This window comes from Artibeus jamaicensis, unplaced genomic scaffold (genome assembly GCF_021234435.1).
Source record: "Artibeus jamaicensis isolate MK-2021 breed Jamaican fruit bat unplaced genomic scaffold, CSHL_Jam_final contig_374, whole genome shotgun sequence".
NCBI lineage: Eukaryota > Metazoa > Chordata > Mammalia > Chiroptera > Phyllostomidae > Artibeus > Artibeus jamaicensis.
In genome coordinates, this window is record NW_026521808.1 from 462,776 (window position 1) to 473,498 (window position 10,723).

Here is a 10,723-nt window from a genome sequence, read left to right on the forward strand (position 1 = left end):
TGTCTTAAGGATCTTTTGTGTGGCAATACTGTTAGTTTGAGATAGGCCCTCTCTACCCCAATACTAAAAACAAAATTTCCTATAATGAACTTAGGGTTCCCTTAGGAACTGACACGTGTAAGATGTAGAGGTAGGAATAACAACTATTTTTTCCCAAATAGCTAACTATTTACCCCACACTACCCGTAGAACACCCCATTCTTTCTATAATGGTTGGAAATTTTACCTTTTTCAAATATCAAGTTGTCATATATACATGGGTCTGGTTTGGGATTCACATTTTATGGTTCATTAATCTGTTTAAACCTGCCCTAATACCATGTTGTGTTAGTTATAGTAATTCCACAGTACATTTTATCTTTCTCCCTTCAAAATTTTATTTGATATTTTCATGCAGTATATTAACACATAAGAATAAGTGTGTCAATTTCTTTCTCCATCCATCTGTTGAAAAAGCCAGATCCAGAAAGTAAATTACATGCATGATTTCATATGATTTTATATATGAACTCTATAAAACTTAAATACATAGAAGCAGAGAGTAGAAAGGTAGTTACTATGGGTAGGAAGGTGGGGGAAATGGGGAGATGTTGGTCATTTAGTCAGAATAAGTAGATTCTGGAGACCTAATGTACAGAATAATTGCTATAGTTATTAATAATGTGTTGAACCCTGGAAAGTTGCTAAGACACTAGATTTCAGGTGATCTCATCACACACACAAAAGAATGGTAACTCTGAGGAGATCGATATGTTAATTAGCTTGACTGTAGCCATTATTCACACATACAGGGTGGGGGAAAAGAAGGTTTATAGTTGTGAGTACATGAAACACAGTTTATTCTTGTACTGCAAACTGGTATATTATTTTCCATAAGAACTGTAAACCTACTTTTGCCCCACCCTGTACGTGTGTGTGTGTACACAATCATGTTGTACAACTTAAATGTATATAATTTTTATTTTAAAAAATAAAATAAGAATGAATGTATCATATTTCCCCTCAGGTAGACTTAGGATTTTGATTTAATTTACTGATGCTGATGGAATGTCATTCCATTGATTTAATTTTTCATTTATGTCCATCAGTAAATTCTTGTAGTTCACTTATAAGTTTTAGCTGTTTTCTGTGTTTTCCTTGATATTTTATAATATTTATATACCACAAATATGAGATTTATATTTTATCTGAATGTTTTTCTCATTACATGTTCTAATTGGTCATTGCTGATATGTAGGAAATCTGTGGATTTGTGTAGTTACATCTTGTAACCAGACACCTTCATTAACTCTATTATGTCAAAAAGTTTTTCAATTCTGTTAATCTACAAATAATGATAATTTTCTGTCTTGCTGTTTAATTTTCATATTTCATTTGTTTTTGTCTTTTTATACTGGCTAATCTGTAGTAAAAAATGATAAATAACAGTGATGGTGTTGTTTTTGTCTCATTTTATGCTTCTAGTATTTTAACTATGAATTAGTCTTATTAGGTCATAGAACTTTTCACTGCATTACTACTTTACTAAGTGTTTTTAGAAAGAATATATGGTTTTTCCAATGTCCTTCTGGTACCCACTGAGATAATTAAATGGTTTCCTTCCCTCAACCTATTGATGTAATTAATTTTATCAGTAAGTCTGTGTTTAACCATAATTATTTATATTCTCAGAATAAACTCTACTTGTTCATACTGTATTTTTAAAACACTGCTTGAGCCCTAGCTGGCATAGCTCAGTGGATTGAGCACAGGCCTGTGAAGCAGAGGGTTGCCGGTTCGATTCCCAGTCAGGGCACATGCCTGGGTTGCAATCCAGGTCCCCGGTGGGGGACACATGAGAGGCAACCACACATTGATGTTTCTCTCCCTTTCTCCTTCCCTTCCCCTCTCTCTAAAAATAAATAAAATATTTAGAAAACACTGCTTGATTTAATTTACTCATTTTATGAGGATCTTTGCATCTACATTCATGTTTGAGATTTGCTCATAACGGTTTTCCCAAAAATGTATTCCACAGGGATTAAGAGTAATTGGGGTGGGGAGTAGGGAGAATTGACAAATACATTTGGAAAATTGCAGATTAAACAAAGCAAAATATCCTGTAGGATTACACTATCATATGTTGAGGCTCTCCAATAGAAGGCAATTTTATACAGCATCTTAACTTACATGACAAAATAATTCTTATTTTCTGGAGCATTTAAAATAACTACTGTTTGGCGAAAAACACATTGGAAAATGTTGATCATTTATGCTTTCTGTCAGATAGTGGCATCATAGTTATTCTGATCTCAAGAAATCATAAAACAATTGGGAATCTCTTTGTCTTCTTTTTCTATACCTTAGAATGGTTTAAATAACATGGGATAGAATTCACTGATAAAAATTTGGGGGTACTTTTTTTTTTCCAAAAGAGGATGATCTTTAACAACCTTTTCAATTTATTTCATGGTTATGGTTAGATTGTGTTTCAAACCATAAAATGAAGTGTTTTGCTCTTCCCTGGAACAGTGTATTTCCCACCTATGATGTAAGCTTCATATCATCCTGAATTCCAGAGTGAAATGATCATGGAGCAGAGACACCCTGATATGCAGAGGACATGAGGTCACAGGAATTGGGAGTGACTAGCACAGCATCATGTAGACTATCTATCTATCTATCTATCTATCTATCTATATATATATATATATATATATATATATATATCTTCATGAGTAAATTTTAGTAATTTACATTTTTCTTGAAAGTTATGTTACAGAGCAGATTGGGGGATGAGGCTGAATGATATAAAAGACCCCCCTTTTTCTCCAGGGGTTCCTCCCCCATACTAGTTTGCTTTGGCCACAGCCAGAGGAAAGACATCTCTCAATATCAGAGATCAGTGAGAAGGAAAGGAATTATTATTTATTTAAAAGTTATACAGCCCACTTCCGGCCAAGATGGAGGCATAGGTAGACACACTGTGCCTTGCCCAACGAAAACAGGACAACAACAATTTAGACATAAAAACCAACCAATACTGACAGAACTGTATGGAAGTCCAACAACCGAGGAGTTAAAGCAGACACAGTCATCCAGGCCGGTAGGAGTGCTAGAGTCAGGCAGCCAGGCAGAGAGGGGTCACAGCAAAGCGGCGGCTGGCAGACCCAATGAAGTGGCAGATTGTGGAGGGGTGTGGCACACAAGGCAGCTGGCAGACCAGGTGGTTCCACTTTTGCACGCAGATAAACCAGGGGGCAACTGGGGAGCGAGACACACCGTGCAACCCAGGGTCCCAGAGCAGGGAAATAAAGCCTTAAAACACCAATTGAAAACACCTGTGGGGGTCGAGGCGCCAGCAGGAGAAAATTCCAGAGGCTTAGCAATCTCCAGGACATCTTTAAGGTTCCAACATCTGAATTATGGAGGTACCAGAAAGGGAAGGGGAAGAGGAACAATTGGAAAACTTATGTGAACAAATAATAAAGGAGAATTTCCCCAATCTGGCAAAGGAAATAGACTTCCAGGAAATCCAGGAAGCTCAGAGAGTCCCAAAGAAGGTGGACCCAAGGAAGAACACACCAAGGCACATCATAAGTACATTAGCCAAGATTAAAATGAAGGAGAGAATCCTAGAAGCAGCAAGAGATAAGGGGACTGTCACCTACAAAGGAGTTCCCATCAGACTGTCAGCGGATTTCTCAAAAGAGACCTTACAGCCAAGAAGGGGCTGGAAAGAAGCATTCCAAGTCATGAAAGGCAGGGGCCTACAACCAAGATTCCTCTATCCAGCAAGGTTTCATTTAGAATGGAAGGGCAGATAAAGTGCTTCCCAGATAAGGTCAAGTTCAAGGAGTTCATCATCACCAAGCCCTTATTATATGAAATGTTAAAGAGACTTATCTAAGAAAAGGAAGATAAAAATTATGTACAGTAAAATGATAGCAAACTCACACTTATTAACAACCACACCTAAAACAAAAACAAAAACAAAAGCAAGTTAAGCAAACAACTAGACAGGAAGAGAACCACAGAAATGGAGATCACATGGAAGGTTAGCAACAGGGGAGTGGGAGGAGAAGAGAGAGGGAAAAGGTACAGAGAATAAGTAGCACAGACAGTAGGTAGAAAATAGACAGGGGGAGGGTAAGAACAGTATGGGAAATGTAGAAGCTAAAGAACTTATGACACATGGACATGAACTAAAGGGAGGGAATGCGGGTGGGAGAAGTTATGCAGGGTGGAGGGCAACGAAGGGGAAAAATGGGACAACTGTAACAGAATCAATAAACTATATTTAAAAATAATAAACGTTATACAGACTAAAATTCTTTAGAATACCCACAAATGCGCATAGTCGTTCCTTCTCTCTCTGCCCAGGCGGGGGTACTGTATCTCAGGAAAGAAGTAGAAGTCCATAATTCAGGGTCCCAGCAACATCCAAGGGGCAAAAGAAAACATTTCCAAAGCTGTGTGGTCCCTGAAAAGACACCAAATGGCTGTGGCGCCTGGGTTTAAATCCCAGCGTCATCTTCCTCTACAGCCTCATTTATGGCTCCTCCCACAATTGGCCACAGCTGCCAGCATTCCAGGTGTTGGTGTGGCCCTGTGGTGTGGAGCCAATCATCTCCAAGCTCTTTTGGACCCCATTACAAATCCCTATTTGGGGTCCCCCTCTTGGCTGCACCCTGTTACAGTTATCCATTCCATCTAGATTTTCAAATGCATTGGTATATAGTTATACTTAGCATGATTTTGAATCTCTATATTGGTGGACAGAAATCTCTCATTTGTGATGTTATTTTTTCCTTTTATTAAGAGTCAGCAGGGATCTGTTTTTATTAGTATTTTCAAGGAACTGGTTGTTGGTTTTATCGATTTTACTTTTTTGCACCCTAATTTATTAATTTTTACATCATCAGCTACAGAAATTTATACTTTTTTTCATGTCCGTGAATGTTTTCCTGGTTTTTCATATGCCAAGTAATTAATTGTACTCTGAATATTATGAATATTATGTGACCCTGGGTCTTGTTAAAATTCTGTCGAGAATGTTAGTTTTAGCTGATAATTTATGTAGATGGGTTCGTGTCATATGTTCTAACTTGACCTCTGTGGGTGGTTGTTTCAATCAATGCCAGTTTAGTTTTCAAACCTTTTGCATGAGATTTTTCCTTACTTCATACACCACCCAGTGACCAGTCAGAAAATTAGCCAGTGGTCTATCCTTTTCTCCACTTCTAGAAATCTTTAGTATGTTAATTAGGAACACAGGAAACCCAGGACTTGGTAGTCAACATGTGGGGGAGGGGCCGCTTTCCAGAGCTCCTCCCTCCCTGTGTGTCTTGCCCCAGCACTTGCCAGTTCTCTTGGGCTTCCCTTTTCTGTTCTCCAGACAGAAATCCCAACTCAGTTGAAACACTATTGAAAGTACAAGGGGCCACTAAAAAAATCAATAGGTGTGAGCTGCTCTACAACAGGTATAAATCAGAACTCCTCCTGGAAAACCATACCATACAGTTAGAGCTAACTGCTCAGGGTTAAATAAAACATGAAAGAAGGACAAGAATATGCACTTGTGTATGTGTGTGTGTGGGGGGGGTGAGTAGTAATTGCAAACGTATATATGGTGGCCATATGAAGCTTATTTATGAAGTTACATTTGAGTGGCCACCTGAAAGAGTTGAGGAGTGAGAAAGTAGCTATCTGTAGATTCCTAGGAAGCACTTTCCCTCCCCCCCAAAAATTAGGACAAGTGGAAAAGTCCTGAGGTAGGAGTAAAACAAGTTCATTCCGGGAATAGCAAAGAGACAGGTGTGCTAGAGCAGAATATACAAGGGGAAGAATGATAGGGGGTAAATAAAGATTGGAAGCCATCTCATGTGAATGAATTTATTTGTTTTAAAGATTTTAGTTATTTTTAGAGAGAGGGAAAGGAAGAAGAGAAGAAACATCAACATGTGGTTGCCTCATGCCCCTGCTGGGGGACCTGGGGACCTGGCCTGCAACGCAAGCATGTGCCCTCACTGGGAATTGATCCGGCAACCCTTTGGTTCAATTGGTTGAACCAAATTGAAGCCGGTCCTCAATCCACTGAGCCACACCAGCCAGGGCTTATGTGAGTGAATTTAAAGAAGGAATGGGGGATCCAGATTGGGTAGGACTTTATAAATCACTTTAATGACTATGGCTAGCTCTGAGTTGAGATGGAAGGAACTAGAAAGTTTTGAGCAATAGAGACACCTGATCTGACTTACATTGTACCAGAATCCCTCTCCTCCAGCTTTCTTACAGAATGGACTGAAGAGGGGCAAGGGTGGAAGCACAGAGCCCAGTCAGGCGCTGTTGCAGTGACCCAGGTGAGAGATGTTGATGACTGGAACTAGGGTGGTAGGTGCACAGCAACTATTATGAGTTGAATTGAATTCCCCAAGAAAATATGTTGATGTTCTAACTTTTAGTATCTGTGAATGTGACCTTATTTGGAAAGGGTATTTGCAAATGTAATTAGTTGAGGATTATACTAAAGAAGGTGTGTTGCCACCCTTCAAGGCCAGGCAGGTCCACGGTATTTGTGCAGATGGAACAATACTCACAGAGCCGTTGGCATGTCTGGCATGCCTTTATTCATGGGTGGGCAAGCCATGCATGTTGCAGGCTGCACGTCTATCTCTATGTCTCATGTCATAGCCCTTGCTTCCCCAGCGTGGCACCCATTGTGGCACCTGTCCCCTTGCATGTCTCCCCCAGCAGGGAGTCCTACCTGTTTAAGTACTAGAAGGGAACAAAGCCAGCAAGATGCCAGAACTTATATAATTCTGCACATGCAAGCCCACCTTATGTTATGGGAACAGTTTATTGGACCCAGTCTGAAGGCTATGAGAACACTAATTATCAGGCCACTCCGAGGCTATGGGAACACTGCTGCCCTTAGTCACCTGGGTGAGGAAGCCAGACTGCCTCCACTTACCCCACAGTAGGGTAGACCCCTAACCCAAGTGACGGGTGTCTTTATAAAATGGGGCATGTGGACACAGACATGCACCCAGGGAGAACCCCGTATGAAGTTTAGCATGATGCTGCCACAGGCCAAAGAATTATGAGAAGCTGGGAGAGGCCCGGAACAGATCCTTCCCTAGCGCTTTCAGGGATTAGTGTGGCAGTGCTAACAGCTCGATTTCAGACTTCGCCTCCAGAACTGTACCACAGTACATTTCTATTATTTAAGCCACTCAGTTTATGATACTTTTACCGCAACTGGCAAAATAATACACTAAAAATAGCAAGGCCTCAGGGGAAAAAACCAGTTGGGGCATATTACTGATACAGTTGTCGGTAGCTGGGAGATAATGTGCACTGTCCAGGCTAGAACTCGAATGACTGAAGTGCCCCAGGGATGTTAAAAATGCTCCCACACATTGCCCAAAAATGTTTATGATGCTCCCAATGTTTCAGTTATGGCAGGGCTGGAGGCTGAGATGAGGAGGATGAGCCAGATTGTTGGGACACCCAGGGAGACAGGTGCAGAAAAAGGGCAACCTGCTAACAGAAGGTGCCATAGGCTGGGGCGGCACTCAGGAAGTCCCATATGAAAGTTTCTTTTTTGTTTTTTAAACTTTTTTAAAAAGGTGTTTTAACTTTTATTTCTTTTTCCAGAGAGGGAAACAAGTGAGAGGGACAGACGTTGATGGGTTGCCTCTTGCACCTGTTCCAACTGGGAATCAAACCGGCAACCTTTCGCTTTGTGGAACAATGTCCAACCAACTGAGCCACTGTAGAGTTTTTTTCTCTTTTTTTTTTTTTTCGTTTTTTAGTTTACTTAAAATACAGCCCAATGTGCTCCTGCTGACAGCAAAGCAGTTGACCAGAGGGCATTATAGTTATGATTCTCCTCCCGCTATTCAGATTCCTCTTGCCTAGAAAAAAAAGCCTAACACCATGGGGCTATAAACACAGGCTGACAATGTATAGATGTGGCATGGAGAACGTGCCGATTCCTTGGTTACTGTTTACTATGAATGAGTAATTTTCTCTAGAGTTACTAGTTATCTGAATTTCTCCCAGAACCAGTTTGGGTCCTATATACTTTCAGAAGTTCTTACTGTATCCAACTTTTACCTGTGGGATAGGTGGAGTGTCAAGGAAGGGGGTATGATAGGGAGCAGGGAGGAAGGGAAGGGGTTCCATGCTTTAGTTCCCAGCTTGCCTGCCCTGCCTCTACCCAGCCCCAGGGCGAAATTCCCATGTTCCTCCAGCCTTTTGTTTTTCCATGGCCATCTTTATTGTACTGGAACTTGACTACTCCTTCCCTAGTATAAAATTTATTTTCTCCAGTATCTTCTTTCCTTGTCATCTGACTTGCAGACTCTAGCCAGAAAGCCAAGGTCAGTTCTAGACCTTGGTCACCTCTGAGGTAGGCGAGGACCAAGTGGAGAAGGGCAACCACAGCCCACTTTTTAGCCAAACACTGGTGTGTTTCAGTGTGACACCAAATATTCAACAGATAATGAAAAGCACTGTCACTTTGCTCTGGTACTACAATCAACTGTTACAGAAGAGCTGAAGTTAAGTATCTAGGGTCAATTAAAAATAAACTCTTAAACTGCCTCTGGACTACCTGAGAAGTTACTGCCCAATCCAGGCCAGACATGGGCTGAAGTAACTGAGGATGTGAATATTAAGAAATTGTTATGTGCTGACCTTTTCCCCCCTTTTTTAGAGAGGGGAAGGGAGGGAGAGAGGATGAGGAACATCAATGTGCAAGAGATACAGTGATTGGTGGCCTCTTGCACGCCCTCCACCCCAGGTATGTGCCCTGACTGGGACTCGAACCAGAGATCTTTCAGTTTGCAGGCTGGCACCCAATCTACTGAGCCACGCCAGCCAGGGCATGCTTTTTAATGTTTGTATATTTTTTTCTCTCTAGAATCCACAGGTTTGATCTGGAGAAAATAAGCTGATTCAGTCTAAGATGGGTTTACTTGAGGAGCTAAAAAAATTGAAAAGAAATTTCCTATTTGGTTATAGACTACCTCCAAATAAAATATTCCCAAAAGGCAAATAGAGTTGTCACGCAATTAACTAAACATAAAAATATTTGAAAACCATGGCCAAGAGGCATGGTCCTTTATAAACAAAACTGCTCAAATATACTGTGCACACCAGGTCCATGCTTTTTTGTTCAATGTGCCTGCAACCAAATATATCAGACAAGAGAGAGGGGCACAAATAAAAGTTCCTTAAGGCACAATTCTCACTTGAGTTTTCAGGTGCACATAGAACCCCGGGACAGCTTTTTGATAAATAACAAAAACAAGAAAAGCAGCTCTGTGCACACAACACATTAACCAATTTCTCCAGCCTCAAACCCTTCCAGTCTCAAACTGGTTTCTTCTCACAACTGCTCATTTAAGCAGTACTCCTTAGGGCCAGAAGAGTATTAATATATAGAAAATATGGTTCATTAGTAGGCCCATCTCTTTTATGATACTGGTTGTAATTATAAAATACCCAAAGTGTAAAAAATGAGAAATTTTATCAATTGTGGCCACATGTCTAAAAAGTCACTCTGCAATTACGTCACAAATAGTTTCACTAAGTTTATGACATCTCCAATCCATTGTATAATTATGAAACTTTGGAGACTACTTGGGTTTCCCAGGTGATGCCTTACTTTCACCTTACATGGAGAGAAATGCTTCCATCCAGCCCTTTAAAACACATGAACTATTGCTATATATATTTTTTGCAGAGTAGTTATTACCTAGGGGGCTTGTATAAATGGAACTGGAAAAGTAAGTAAACCATTATCCAAAACTGGGCTATGATTACACAAGATTCAACAAACTATGAGAGGTGTACCAAAACCCCTCTCTCCTTTTGAGATGACAAACTGACCTTGAATTAGGTTTCTAGCTCAGTTTCCTTAGAAACGTGTTGAACATGGACCATCAGCAGTGTGACCAGGAGGGCTTGATTCTGGTAAAATGCCGAGTGGTACACCTTGTGTCCAAGCTGGTAAGGCAATGAGTGCTCATACCTGCTAGGAGTCACAGCTCTAGCTTCCCAGGTGCAATGTACCTGTTGTTCCTGGGACCTGTCCCTAGTTAGGATATGGGGCTGCTGTACACAGGAGACTGTTATGAGGTGGTCCCTTAGGGCTTCTAAGCCAGGGGGTTCCTGCACCCATCTGTGTAGTCTGTGGAGACCGTTGTGAGAATTCCCACATAGGAACTATGCCTAAAGCTGCACCGTCATGGTGTCTTGCCTTCTCATGTCCTCCAGAGTAAACTGGTGTCACACATGGCCTATCCAGGTCTTAGGAGTTTAAATGTGTATGTAGTTGAATGCAGCGCCAACTGTGATAGGAGTTGCGTGTGTACTTGGCAGGGTCTTCAGAGACAACACAATACCACATTAGTATGGAATAGGCACAGGCATGGCTATCAAAAGGGTATGGCATTAGAACCAACCAAGACAAACCTTTAAGAAATGGTTTAAGACACTTATCTGAAGTTGAGGGCGGAGAACGGCAACCTACAGAATGTTCATTCACTAAAGGACTGAAGTTAATATTTTTACCAAACTTAAGTTATAAATAAAGGAGGGAGGGAGGCATCATGGTACAGAGGGAGGGAAATTCATTCAGGAGCTAGATCTGGGTCTCTTGCTGGTTATGTAGCCTTGTATGGTCCTTCCCTCTGTAGCCACTGGTATCCACATGGTAGAGGAGGGTAGGGGT